Below are 14,520 nucleotides of genomic sequence, written 5' to 3' on the forward strand. Positions count from 1 at the left end.
GAATGAGGAACATGTTGCCTCCAAACTCTGGAGAAGTCCACTAGGCTATGTGTCTCTTTCTTGGAGGGGCCAGATGTAACAGTTTACCCTTCACATTAGAAGAGATATCTCAACATGGCCCACACCACTGGATTCCCTACAAATTTTACTGAGGTAGAAGGCTCCCAATTTTTTTTTTTATTTATTTCCCACCCAATGACATTCAAATGTCTTACCGATAAGTTTAGAATAGTTGCTACTTCTTGCTGCCTAGGTCCAATAGGCATAATGTCAACACTCTAATGGACCAGTGTGATATTCTGGGAAGAGGGAAGGTGCCCAGTATCTCTGTGAACTAAATTAGGGCATAGGGCTGGAGAGTTTGCATACCTCTGAGGTAATACAGTGTAGGTGTATTGCTGGCCTTGCCTGCTGAAAGCCAACTACTGTTGGTGGTCTTTATTAACAGGAATGGGGGGAAAAAAAGGATTTGCAAGATCAGTAGCTGTATACTAGCTACCATAGGATGTGTTCATTAGCTTGAGCAATGAAACCACATCCGGTATAGCAACTGTGATTAGAGTCAGAGCTGGTTAAGCTTAGAAGAATACACTGTCATTCTCCAAGATCCATCCGTCTTCTGCACAGACCCAACAGGTGAGTTAGATGGGGATGAGATGGGAACCACCACCCCTGCCTCCTTCAGTCCTAATGGTAGCACTAATCTGTCTAGTCCCTGTAGGAGTTCAGTGTTGCTTTTGGCTTAGTATTTTCCTGGTCATAGCCCTCACTCCACAGGTCAGGAAACCAAGGAAGGGATGCCGTAGTTGCTGAGTATGTCTATTCCAATAATGCATGCCAGAACTGGGGAGATAACCCCCAGGATGGGTTCAGAGACCCACTAAGTCCACTGAGAAACACACCTGTGCTAAAACCCCACTGATCATCTGACCTCCATGAGCCCCTACTCTGACTGGTGGGCCATAGTCACCTTTTGGGTCTCCTGGGATTAGTGTCAACTCAGAGCTCATGTCTAGTAGTCCCCTAAAGGTCTGATTATTTCCTTTTCCCCAATGCATAATTAGCCAAGGAAAGGCCATAGGCTCCTCTGAGGAAAGCTGGAAGAAAGAGTAACAGCATAAATTTTTGGCAGTGTACCAAGGGATTTTGGATATGTAAATTCTCATTCAAGGGATTCTGGATATGTAAACTGGCTCAGGTCTGGGAATTGATTGAGGGGCTGTGACTCTATTTTTATGATGCAGGTTAGATCTTTGCTTGACTTGCCACTCTTTTGTTTATACAAATCAAGTAAAAATGCAGTAGGCTTCCTATCCCTTAACTTCAAGGAACACCACAATTAACTAGCCAAACCCAGAGGTGTATGGGAGCCAGATGATCCTGAGGGTTGCTTTGACTCTGCTGCCCATTACGGTAACCACTCCCATCTTGCCTTTGGCAACATTCCACTTGGCCCCTGCATCTCCAACACCCCATTGTGTTTAGGTGTCCCAATTCACTGACCACAATTTGCACTGTAAGATCTTGCCTACAGAGAAGAGCAATCACAGGACTACCCTCAAGAATTTATTTCTCACAGTCATGATGAAAGGTATGTTTTCTGGATCTTCCCAGTGTGGGTGAGTAGGTCTTAAATGACAAATTCACTCTAACATTCCAATCCTCGGCAGCTTCTGAAATTCCCTTCTTTACACTAAACTAAGGCAGGTCAGCATTTCTAACTTGTGTGTGGTGGGCCAACTTTCTGTCCAGCAGCATCCATATCTGAGAGCCCAAAACCATACCTTCACCATGTTTTAAAAGTGTCCTAGGCCACTGAAAGGAGTGACCCCATAAAGTGGTAGAATAGGGACTAAGCAAGGTCAAGGACCAAATGTCCAGCATGTGGGCCAGTGAGATGTATGCAGCTCCTGTCCATGAGAGGTCCTCTTTCTGCTAACCAACAGGGAGGTCATCAAAGGAGCCTTCTCAGGCCTGTCAGCTGAATGGATACCAGCTGGTCTGGGTCACTGATTCATCCCTTTTGACTTCCTAGCACTAGCTCCCAATGGGGCATGCTGGAGTAGAGGCTGGACAGTCTCTGCGTGTTGACTCAACTCCGTCTGGGTGGTCCTTTCAAATCCTGGCTCCACCTTGTCACTCCTTTCCCCTCCCCACTCCTACCATCTGACCAATTTATGTTGTCTTCATGTAGTAAGACCATAAAATAAGCACTCTACCTGTCATGTAGATTTTCAAACCTTCTTTTCCCCACACCTTAACCTTGGCTTTTGAAATTCAATAACTAAGGATTTGATGACTTTTTTCTCTGGTTCTCGGTGCCAACTCACCATGAAGCTGTAAGTACCTCAAGTATAGCTCTCAGCAAGGGTGATCGCTCACCAAATACCAGAAAAGCAGCATCTGTTCACATACCAAAATAATATCTTATTGAAGTAGAAGAACAAGGCCAAAGATGGAGCCCTGGGAGACATCAGCATTTAAAGAGAAGGTGTAGAAATGAAGAGAATGGACTCCTAGAACACCAGAGAGTTAATATTTTCAGGAACAAGGTGTAAAGTAAGACAGATTTTTAAATGCCTATTGGCTTAAATTATCAGGTCCCTACCAACCTTTATACCTAGGGAGGCTGCAGAGGTATGGCATCAGAGAGATTTGAGTTTCAATCTTAGCTCCGTTACCTACTCAGGATAGGTGTGGCCCTGGACAAGTTAGGCTCTCATCCACCTGTTCCTCTTTAAAATGACATCTAAAATGCTTTAGTGGGGCGCCTGGGTGGCTTAGTCGGTCGAGTGTCTGCCTTTGGCTTGGGTCATAATGTTAGGGTCCTGGGATCAAGCCCTGCATCGGGCTCTCTGCTCCCTGGGGAGCCTGCTTTGTGCGCACTCTCTCTCTCTCTCTCTCTCTCAAATAAATGAATAAAATCTTAAAAAAAAAAGAGATATAGAAGTGTGAAGAACAAAGGACAGCGTTGTTAGCATATGGTGGATCTCATACTCTGCCCATCACCCCTACCCCTTCACACACGCCTCCAGCTTCCCTCAGGCCACTTGCCTCCCCCCTCCGTTGTTTCTCAGCAGGCTTATCCGTCCTTCCCCCCACCCCATCCCCAGGACCTACTCAAATGGACTGCACTCTCCCAGGCCAATCACCAATAATGTGGTCCATGTGGTGCAGAGAGAGCCAATTAGTCCAAATGCATTTTCCTGTTAGTGAACAAAACAGAGCTAACTGGCTATTTAAAGTCATGTAGGAACCTCCGCACACAAAGCCCAATTATTTGGCTGAATTTTTCACTTTCCAATTGCTTATGTTGGTGCTGTGTAGACAAAACCTAAGCTAATTACTCTGTAGGTTTCTGGCTCTAACAGTAGCAACAGAATGTGGAAGTCACATATTTGAAGATGCAGCCAAATGGGGTTCCCGGGAAGAGGAAATAAGCAATGGCTTTTCCCTAAATTTGGGTCCGTATTTATTTCTAGTAAAAGCTCATAATGAAAATTGCTATGTGCACTTGCTGACAAACACATTGAGATGAACAGAGCATCATTACTTGGCACAATACAGTTTTTGCTCCATAGCTCTTGTTTGTATAGTATTTTCATCATTTACCAGAACTTTGTTTTTCTAATCACTAGATTGATAGAAGTAAATGTGGAGTATCAGGAAGAAAGAAAAAGCTTGAAAACAAATAGCCAAGTACTGCATTTTTATCAACCCCATTGCTTAATTGATAATCAGTGCATTTCCATTCAGTTTAAAACCAATTATTGTGATTTAGCTCTACCAAAGAAAACTCTCCTTTTTAGCTACATGAGGTATGATAGGTAATTTTTAACACGTCAGTTTAAATAGATTTTATTAGGCAGATTATGTATAATCAAGTATCAATTCTATTTGAGCAATTGTCAAGGAGCCTCAAAACTGTTGTCAGGAGAATTTTGTGCTGTGATACATGGAGTAGTTTTATCCCCGTCAACGTCTCCCTGGTTTAAAATGTCTTTAGCACTGATGAACTTATCAATCTTCATCTCGTTTCTCTTCGGTCTGTTTTCTGACTCCCCTCAGTGGCGCTGACTTTGCTTCCTGAAGGGTCACCAGCCACATCTCCTCTGTCATTCTTGACAGAAGGCAAAGAGGATTTAAACAGCCTCTCATCCCAATACTGAATTCCAGGCCCCTGAGGCTCTCCTAAATTAAAGTTCTGGCTTCGAGGAGATAGGAGAGGGCTTTTCTCTAAACCTGGGCCCATGTATATGAACTCCGGCCCGGGCTCCTGAGAAATTTTTTTCTCTCCTCCTTTTTCTTGTATTGTTATTATCATGACCGTGGTGGGTTTATTAAAGGTGTGCAATGTTTCAGGTACTATTGAGTAAATACCCACATTAAGATTGTAAGTGGGGGTTCCAAAAATTCAGCCACATAAAATGTGAGGTGCTTTCTTGCAAGGCTGATAAACTGATCAGAGTCAGCCCACCTCTGAGCCAGGCAGCTGGAGTTCTGGGGCCCGGGAGACAGTTACTAATTGCATTGTGTCTGAAATGTGCATTATTGTGAGGCCTTCTTATGTTTTTACATATATTATTATCTCACTTAATTTTCACAAAGCCCTGTGAGAAGATATGACCATTATTCCCATTTGACAGACGAGGATACTGCAGTATAAAGAAGTCAGGTGCCCCGTCCGGGGACACAGATCACTGTCGTGTTCATCTCTAGCCCAGATGTGGCTCACTCGAGAGCCCTAACTTTTATCGACCAGGCTGTAATTTCCTGTTTTTGTCACTCTCCTTGAAGGCTCAGAGCCTTCCCCTGAATCCAAGCCCAATACACACCAAAGACAGACTTCCCTGGTAACACCAGCAGCCCGAAAGACTCCAGAACACTGCCTGCCCTTCTACCCCAGTGTCACAGTCTGTCTGCCTGGCTGAGACCACAACCTCTTCCAGGAACCACCGGCCTCCAATGCTGAGTGGTTTGAGTCACCCTGGGGTACTGGCACTTAAACCATGTGACCTTAGCTGAGTAACTTGGCCTCTCTGCAAATGAATATTATGGTAGTGATCATGCACTTCTGTCAGGTAGATGACTGAGAATTTATAAGTAAAGGCCCTGCCCTAGTACCTAGGTCCCTAGATGCTCAGACAGTGAGTGGTCCCATCCTCGTTTTTGCCAGTGCAGTTAGCAGCTCTACTCACCCCATTCACTGGGCTTATCTCCCGGCCATCAGTTGCTGGGTATCTTGCCAGCCTCCAGCTTTTTCCTTGACTGTGTTTATTCTCTGCTATTAGAAAAAGTATCATTCAGGTTCTGAAAACCTGAGATACAATAGGCAGTAATTGTTGGGTCTGGTTTCTATTCTCTAAATATAACATTAGCATTTTTTAAATGTTCTGGAGTTTTGGGTTTTGGTTTTGGTTTTGGTTGGTGGGGGAGGAGTAAAAGAGCCTGCATGAAATACTTGACAGCTTTAATGTACGTGATGTAAACGTTAGCAGTCTTGTTCTAACTGACAGACAAGTCTTCTCTCCTTCCGGCCCCCCCCCCCCCACCTGTCTGGCTTCCTCTTTCTACATCTGATTCAGTTGGGACTTCCCAGACTCAAATGAGGCAGGAAGATTCCAAGATGTCAAGGAGTCAGTTCTCCCAGATGGCAGGAAGGGTCCATTTGATCCCCTCTGGATCAAAACCGGGACACTTTTTATTTCAAAAAAATGTACTGTTAAAAAGTTCTTTTATGGGCTCTATTCTTACAGAGATACTGGTATAGTGACATGAATGAACAGATGTTTATAGCTCTGATGTGCCTTGGAAAGCCTTCAGCTTCCAGAATGCATTTCTCTAAGCTCAGAAACAGAGAACTGACTCTGTCCGTAGAGAGCTGGGCTCCGATCTTGTGAGGGAGAGAGCATTGGACTACAGTTCAGGGGACCCGGGGTCCAAACTTAGTTCACGACATACCCGTGTCCGCCAGAGTGAGCCTTGTTTTTCTTACTTGCCTTGTAAGAGATTTGGAACAGAATATCTCTGAGGTCCTCTAGAGCCCTCATTGTTTGTGATTCTGACTTCAGTCCCTCTGGGGGAAGAAGAAAAAGAGGCTCAGGAAAGGAAGACAGAAGTCCAGAATTGGGGGCATTGATACAGAGAGAGCGCATATACTAAACATTCAGTTACTGGAATGTTGCCCTAAGGCAAAGCCTGAGTCTTACAGTGAGGCAGTGTCGTGTATCAAAAAGAGGCTCTGAAGTCAAATCCAGATGTAAATCCTATTTGTACCCCAAATTTGCTTGGTGGTCTTAGGCAAGCTGCTTAGCCTGAGTGTTAGATCTATAATCCATGTAGACTAGATACGCTATTGCTTACTTGATGGGGCTATTGTGAAAATTACATGAGAAACTCAGGTAAGGTTCTCATCAGATGGCTTTCTAGTGTTCAAAATACATGTGGCCCCTTTCCTCCCTTCATTCCTTGTCACAAGAAGTGTAGAACAGGACAACCTGAAAGAACATCCAATGACCAAAACTAGAAGAGTTTGAGCAACAAAATAAATAACTAGGGTGTTGGGTCATAACCCAGAGAACAAAACAAATATCCATAAGCCCATGCCAATACAAATTAATAAATAAAGAATGACAGCTGTTCTTTACAGAAGCATTCAAATCAATTAATACGTAATAATTGTTCAGACAAGATCCTCCAATGGATACCGAATTTAGTAGGCAAATTTGAGGAAAAACAGGATATTTGTGGGGCCTTAAACTAAAAGATTGTATTAACTATAAAATAAAAAATAGTAGCTTTAGGTGTGCCTGGGTGGCTCAGTCAGTTCAGCATCTGCCTTCAGCTCAAGTCATGATCCCAGGGTCCTGGGATTGAGCCTCATGTCGGGCTCCCTGCTCAGCGGGGAGTCTGATTCTCCCTCTCCCTCTGCCTGCTGCTCCCCCTGCTTGTGCTCTCTCTCTCTCTCTGGCAAATAAATAAATAAAATCTTTAAAAAATAAAAAATAGTAGCTTTATAGTGAAGAAACCACCACACACTACCTTAGCCAAGTAAGTAAGGAGAACATTACTAGAATTAAGACATACGGACATCTTGTGCCCTCTGATGTGCTCTAAGATGGAAAACCTTCTGTTATATCCTTCCTCAAACTACATAACCCCAATCTAATCATGAGAAAACATCAGACAAACCCCCATTGTGGAGTTTTCTACAAAATCACTGACTCTTCAAAAGTATCCAGATCATGAATGACAAGGAAAGACTGAGGAACTACCACAGACTGGAGGAGATCAGGGGGTCATGACAGTAAAATGCAACATGGGATCTTCAGTTCAATTGAGGACAAAGGACATTAGATGAAAAACAGAAAATCCAAATAAAGTCTGTAGTTTACGTAATAGTATTATCCCAATGTTACTTTCTTAGTTTTGTTCATTGTGCTATGGTTATACAGTACTATGGTAAGCTGGGTAAAAGTTATATGGAAAATCCATACTATTTTTACAACTCTAAGAATCTTAAAATTCTTTTAAAATAAAAGTATCTTTAAAATGAGAGGGCAATGCTCTTTGTCAGTACAACTCAAAGTACAGGAGAGTCAACATTTAGTAACTCTTTTAGCAGTAATTTTAAGTCTATTGGATTGAATTCTTTTTTAGTTGGGGCTTCTTTTTAAAAAGGACCACTCTGGAAGGATGGGAGGTGGTATCTTCTCTGGGAGGATTTAAACTTTATTTCATCCTTCCCTGGAGCAGCCCTGACCCCTCTCTACTTACATATTTGTACTCAGCACTAGGAGTGTACCAAACACGTCCCTCAGCAAGTCCACAAGAAGCACTTTGAGGAGGAAAAAGATAAGATTCAAATCCATTTTTCTTCTGCATTGGAAGCATTATAATGCTAGTCTTATTGATGTAGAGGTCTTTGATCTTCATTAATCCTATAAATGGGCACTAGTATTTGTGTATTTTTTATTTGAAAAAAGATTAAGCAACAAAGATCTCTTAAACAGTTGGAATCAGGGGGCACCTGGGTGGCTCAGTCTGTTAAGCATCTGCCTTCCACTCAGGTCATGATCTCAGGGTCCTGAGATAGAGCCCTTGCGTTGGGCTCCCTACTCAGCGGGGCAGTCTGCTTGTCCCTTTCCCTCTGCCCCTCCCCCCGCTCATGCTCGCTCTCTCTCTCCCTCTGAAATAAATAAATAAAATATTAAAAAAAAAAACACTTGGAGTCAGATCCAAACCTACCACTCTTCATTTTACTTTAAAAATCTTATTTCAGAACTTATTTCTTGACAAGATGTCACTACCTTTTAACTCTAAAAATACGGGAGTCAATTGGAATTTGGAACTCCCACTTCATCAAAATAGCACATGCATCTATTTTTGAAAAAAAAATTTTGTATCTTTAAGGGCAGTGATTCAGCCGTTGCCTTCTTAGAAGAGAGAACAATCACATTTCAGCTTTGCTTTCCACGACTGCCCCCCCCGCCCGCCTCCTTCTCCTCTTCCATCTCTGCTATATAGAAGTGCTGAAAGACTATGACGTTGGTCATTGATACGAAGTAGAAACTTCGTTCTCTGCTGTAAAGAAATGAAGCCAAGTGTTGGTTCATCCCACCAGTCCTGGTAGAGCCCTGAAATTAGATGGTGGAAACAGAGATTCATCTGCATAAAACAGTTTTCTTTTCCCTCCTCTTCTGATAAAGAGAACCTCCCTCTCCTATGGCAAACAGGAAACCAATTGCCCTGTTCAGGGATGAGGAGGTCAGTCATCAAACCTTGGTCAGTGAGGGTCATTCCTAGTACTTGTGCTGCACTTTTTCTCTGTGAAGTTATTTAAGCTTGAAAGCAGGATGTCTTTCCTTGGAGCCCTGTAGGACACCATCTCTTTTACCAGGGGAAAACAAATTTCAGAAATTAAAGCCAGCCCAGGGTGAAGCAGAATTTGAGACATGGAAAAAAGGAGAGGAGGGGCACCTGGGTGGCTCAGTCATTAAGTGTCTGCCTTCGGCTCAGGTCATGATCCCGGGGTCCTGGGATCGAGCCCCGCACCGGGCTCCCTGCTCAGCGGGAAGCCTGCTTCTCCCTCTCCCACTCCCCCTGCTTGTGTTCCCTGCTCTCGCTGTGTCTCTCTCTGTCAAATAAATAAATAAATAAATCTTAAAAAAAAAAAAAAAGAAGGAGAAGAGATTGGGGGTGGGGAGGGATGAAGGAAGAATGAAAGAAGAGAGAGAGAGATGGTGAGGAAGAAAGAGAGCAAGGAGCAAGTTCTGTGAACATTGACACCAGGGCCCTCCATCTCTGAAATCTGCATTCTTCTGGACTCTTCAGTTAACAGGCCCAAAGACAGTCCTGTTTTTCTTTAGCCCCATGAGGTCATCATTCCATCACTGTGAGAAATAATCCTTGTATTTGTCAATTATACCTTAATAACGCTGGGGGCTGGGGGGGAATATGATTTATAATTTTTAATAAGAAAATTAAAAATGGCATCAATGGTAAATATATATATATATATAATTGGAAGATTTTATTTATCTGAGCGAGAGAGAGCATGAGCAGGGGGAGAGGGACAAGCAGACTCCCTGCTGAGTGGGATACCCCACACAGGGCTCAATCTCAGAACCCTGAGATCATGACCTGAGCCAAAGTCAGATGCTTAACTGACTGAGTCACCCAGGCGCTCCTATATATTTTTGAATAAACATCCTGATGAACATCATCACTTTATGTGTCTAATCAGATAAAAGAAGCAGCTAAGCTCTATAGCAGCCTTCCTTGCCTTGACATTTGAACACGACTTTGACAGGGCAGAAGATGGGGATGCAAAATCAAAATTGGAACTCAGTTTGCCTGGGTGGCTCAGTTGGTTAAGTGTCCAACTGTTGGTTTCGACTTGTGTCCTGATCTCAGGGTTTTGGGATTGAGTCCCACGTGGAGCTCCACGCTCAGTGGAGAGTCTGCTTGCGATTCTCTCCCTCCCTCTGCCTCTCCTTCCCCCCCACCATGCTCTCTCTCTCTCAAATAAATAAATAAATCTTTTTAAAAAAAATTGGAACTCAGTTACAATCCTTCTGTCTAGGGCTTGTGATACAGAGAATTCCAGAAAAGTGAAGTTGACTTTGGTGCTAGTTTCTCCTCAGTGTGTTCTGCCCCCCCATAAAAACAGTTTCTCCCTGCTCACGTGCAAGGGAGAGAAAAGTCAGCTGGTATGTTTTATTAATGTGTAAAGGTTATTGAACTTACATTTTACTCCTCCTAGTGATATAGCTGTATTTCATAAGGGTTAACATCAATTTGTAATCTGAAGAAATGGTTGTCTCATAGTGAAATTATAAGGACTGTAGTGTGTGTAGGAGAACTACACTTTGTGTCAAAGAAATTATCCTCCTATTTACATGAGGAGCTATAAGAGTGACATTTTAGATATTAGAAGCTTGTGCATCTCTTTACATTATTGAAAATCTAGATATGTGGTCATGCAAGGGATCAACTCATTCCTTGTTTCCTAGAGTAGAACAAGCCATATAATTTCACAAAAATAACTTACAATTATTTCTGCCAAGTTTCTTCAAAATCCAGACACATTAATGTCCCGATTCCCCTTGACTTACTACCCTCAGAGACTTTCACCAGCAGGCCGTTCCTTACTCTCTGGATGCATACAAGATCAGAAAACAAATGTTTAATCCTTAAATCTGAACTGTTCTTAATTAAAACAAAATCATGTTTATGATTTCTGTTCATGCAAGTCACAAGTCACATCAGCAGGACACTATGCAAACAGCTGATTTACACAACTGAATAATCAAAACATCTTGTGCAGATAAAAAGAGCATTGGCAAGAGAGGATTTCTGGGGAAGGTGAAGAAGAATCCAGATAATTTTTGGACATATTTCTATCAGGCACTTTTCAGGGGAGACACCCTCTGCGTGATCTCTCTTTTGTTCTTCATCCCCTCCCTTTTCCATTCTTTTTTCACTTTTCCTTCCATTGTCCCCACTTCACATCTCCTTCAATTAATTATTTGGTTAGTGTTTGCTGGGAAGCTAATCGATTCCAGGCACTGAGCTAAACACTAGGGATTAAAGGAACAGCAGAGAGCCTGCAATAGCAGTTTCCTATTGCTCAGTAACAAATGGCCACAAATGTAGGAGTTTAACCAAAACCCATCTATCAGCTCCCAACTCTGTGTGTCAGAAGTCCAGCTGGGTCTGGCTGGAATCTCTGTTCAGGGGATGACACAGCCAAAAAATCAAGGCTTCAGCCAGGCTGGGGGGATCTCAAGTGGAGGTTCTGGGGACAAACCCATTTCCACATGCATTCATGTGGTTGGCAGAATTCCATTTCCTGCAGTTATGGGACAGCGGTCCAGGTTTCTGTCCTGTCATCCAGGGCCTCTCTCACTTCTTAAAGCCACCTGCTTTCCTGTTCGCATGGCCCTTTCCTTCTTCAAGCCAACAACTGCGCATCCCTGCCTTCTCTCTCTCTGCCTTCTTCAGTCACCAGCCAAAGAAAACTTTCTGCTTTTAAGGCTTATGGGATTACATTGGGCCTCTTTAGCTAATGCAGATTAATCTTCCTATATAAAAACAAAATCTCAGGAGTGATAGCTCCTGACGATAGCTCCTGACCCACAGATATCCACAGATCCCAGGGTCTCAGGCAAGACATTTGTGGGGTCCCTTACAGACATTCTCCCTACTACATCTACCGTCGTGGTGCTCACATCTAGTGAGGATACACTAGGAGCATTACAATGAGATGTGATAGGTACATACCATAAAATATTACTCAGTTGTAAAAAGGAAGGAAATTGTGATACATGTCACAACATGGATGAACCTTGAAAGCATTAGGTAAGTGAAACAAGCCAGACACAAAAGGACAAAGACCTTATGATTCTACTTCTATGAGACACCTAGAAGAGGTAAATTCATAGAGACAGAAAGTAGAATAGAGGTTGCCAGGGGAGGAGGAAAAGGAGGAGTTCTTGTTTAATGAGCTCAGAGTTTCTGTTTCAGATGATGAAAACGCTCTGGAAATGCCTATCAGTGATGGCTGCACAGCATTGGTAATGGATGGACTTACTAGCCCTGGAATGTACACGGAAACATGGTTTAAATGGTAAGCTTCACATTATGTCTGTTCTCCCACAATCAAAGAAATTAAAACGTTGAAAAAATGAGTGGGAGCATAGGAAAAGAACAGCATAAGCTGCCTCCTGGAAGATCAAGGCATCCGATGGGGCAGGAGATAAGACCAGAGTGTGGGCACCGAGGAGGGTGTGGGCTGTGTGGTGGGGACAGGCGGTGCATAATTTCAGTTCTCTTTTTGGTCATCTCGAGCCTAGAGTTGTTTGTTCCTTTAGGCCAGATATGAGAAAGGCCTGACTTTCTCACACAGGCTGCCTGGAAAGCAAGCTCTATTTAGCAACCATTGGCAGTCCTAGAACTTCTAGTGTTGGTGGTGGAGGTGTATGCGAGTAGATGCTATTTATTACGTGTCACACTGGTGACCCCAAGTTCACCTGGTGTCTAGGAAATCGGAGACAAAAGGAAACACGGGGACTGAAACTACTCAGTGCTGGACACTGTGCCTCCTCCCAGAGCACCAAAGCCTTACAAGATCTCTGCTAGTTGGATACTATTATCCCCAGTTTTACCAATCAAATAATGGAGATTCTGAGAGTTTAGATAATTTTTTCCATGTCTCGTAGCTAGGAGGGTGAAGCACCTTCCCACAACAGGGTCTGTAATATGTTGTTCCCTCTCTCTCAAATATCTATCTTCTTTCTCAGCACTATCACCACCACCCCCCCACACACACACACCTGCTTAACATTCTGCATCTAATTCCTACCCATTGTGAAGCAGAACTACCATGTTCAGCTCTATGGACTCTGCTCTGCGCAATTCACATAGATTTCAACGTAAACAGTGCCCCCGGGGTTTGTACGGTGCCCCGGGGGTTTTTACAGTGCCCAACCCAAACAGACACACATGGCCAACTTCTCTTAAGGTTTTGGCTTAGGCATTACTTCCTTAGGGGGGCCTGGTTTATATGTCCACTCATATTGCATCTGTATGCTCCTTCAAAAGCATCTATTACAAGCCTACTTAAATCATTATTTGCATATTAGTGTTTGAGATCTGACTTCCCTGCTAAACTGTAAGTTCAATATAAAGGGAGGAATCTCATCAGCCTTGAATCTTCTTGAACAAATGAATGATTTATGTGAGTTCAAAGCAAAGCTCTTCCAACTGTAACTTACTGGTGTCTGTGACTAAAGCACAGAAGGATACGGAACTCAAAGAATCACATACCAGCTCTCTAAACCTCAATTTGGCATTATTCATTTTTATCCATACCATGTTAGAGTAACATTTTTTGCGACTTGACTAAATATGTTGATCATAATATGCCTTAACATGCCAATATCATCTGTCCAAGGGGCACTCTACAGAGCCACCTTTTGTACCACGTGACCACAGGACTGAACAGCGTACCCTCAAAATTCATGTCCACCTGGCACTTGAGAATGTGACCTTATTTGGGAATGGCAATTACCCACCTCTGTATGTTTGTTCACGCTACTTTCTCTGTTGAAATTATCTCTGACTCACAGTTACATTTTTTTCCACGAGGTCTGCACTCCTACCACCAGCTTTGTCTGCAAGCTTTTCTGGACCACCCACCCTAGCCAGGAGTAACCTCTACATCTCTAACAACCTCAAAAGCTCTATTTCAGCATTTCCACATGTTCTCTTATGTTACTATTTTTGAGATCATATATATATATATATATATATATATACAGCTCTTGTTTTGACTTCTTCCCAAGCTATCAGGATCAGGGACTATATCTGATTCATCTTTATATCCTGCAGAGTTCCTTGTGCAATGATTCACACACAGTAGGGCTTTAGTACATATTAGCTGTGTGCATGCCCCTATGTATGAATGAATTAGGAAGATTTAGAGTAGTGAGTTATGGTACTCATAATTTGAATGCAGGTGATCAAACTGACCCTATTGAACTGTAGCTTAAAAATATTTTTATAGGGCGCCTGGATGGCTCAGTTGGTTAAGCGACTGCCTTCGGCTCAGGTCATGATCCTGGAGTCTCAGGATCGAGTCCCGCATCAGGCTCCCTGCTCGGCGAGGAGCCTGCTTCTCCCTCTGACCCTCTCCCCTCTCATGTACTCTCTCTCTCTCATTCTCGCTCTTTCAAATAAATAAATCTTTAAAAAATATATTTTTATAGAAGTTGTATTGTAACATTTCTCTCTTTGTAAAGAAATCAGTCACCCAATGCTAATTTGCAGTGTTCTGCCATGCCCCACATCTAACAGTGCAATAGGGATCTGTGTCAGAGGAAATGATGGCCCTCTAGTTACACACAACTTATGCAGGATTTTGCACAATCGTTTGCTATTTGTCAATGCTAACCTGCTTCTCGGCAAAAAAGCCACATCAGATGAATTATGGTTTCCTTCTCTTTCTCAGAGCAGCAG

At 43.0% G+C, this 14,520-nt stretch overlaps 1 long non-coding RNA gene across 1 annotated transcript in view; it reads right to left on the bottom strand.

Annotated features, from left to right (window-relative positions):
* Nucleotides 1-5,367, bottom strand: part of LOC112824966 (uncharacterized) — a 49,433-nt gene extending 44,066 nt beyond the window's left edge. Inside the window, exon 1 of the long non-coding RNA XR_003208578.1 lies at nt 5,199-5,367. This is a non-coding gene — a long non-coding RNA (uncharacterized lncRNA). The remainder of the gene's footprint in view (nt 1-5,198) is intronic.
* Nucleotides 5,368-14,520: the final 9,153 nt, after the last annotated feature.

Source organism: Callorhinus ursinus, unplaced genomic scaffold (genome assembly GCF_003265705.2).
Source record: "Callorhinus ursinus isolate GAN/ISIS: 27379988/994484 unplaced genomic scaffold, GSC_fseal_2.0 scaffold12, whole genome shotgun sequence".
Taxonomy (NCBI): domain Eukaryota; kingdom Metazoa; phylum Chordata; class Mammalia; order Carnivora; family Otariidae; genus Callorhinus; species Callorhinus ursinus.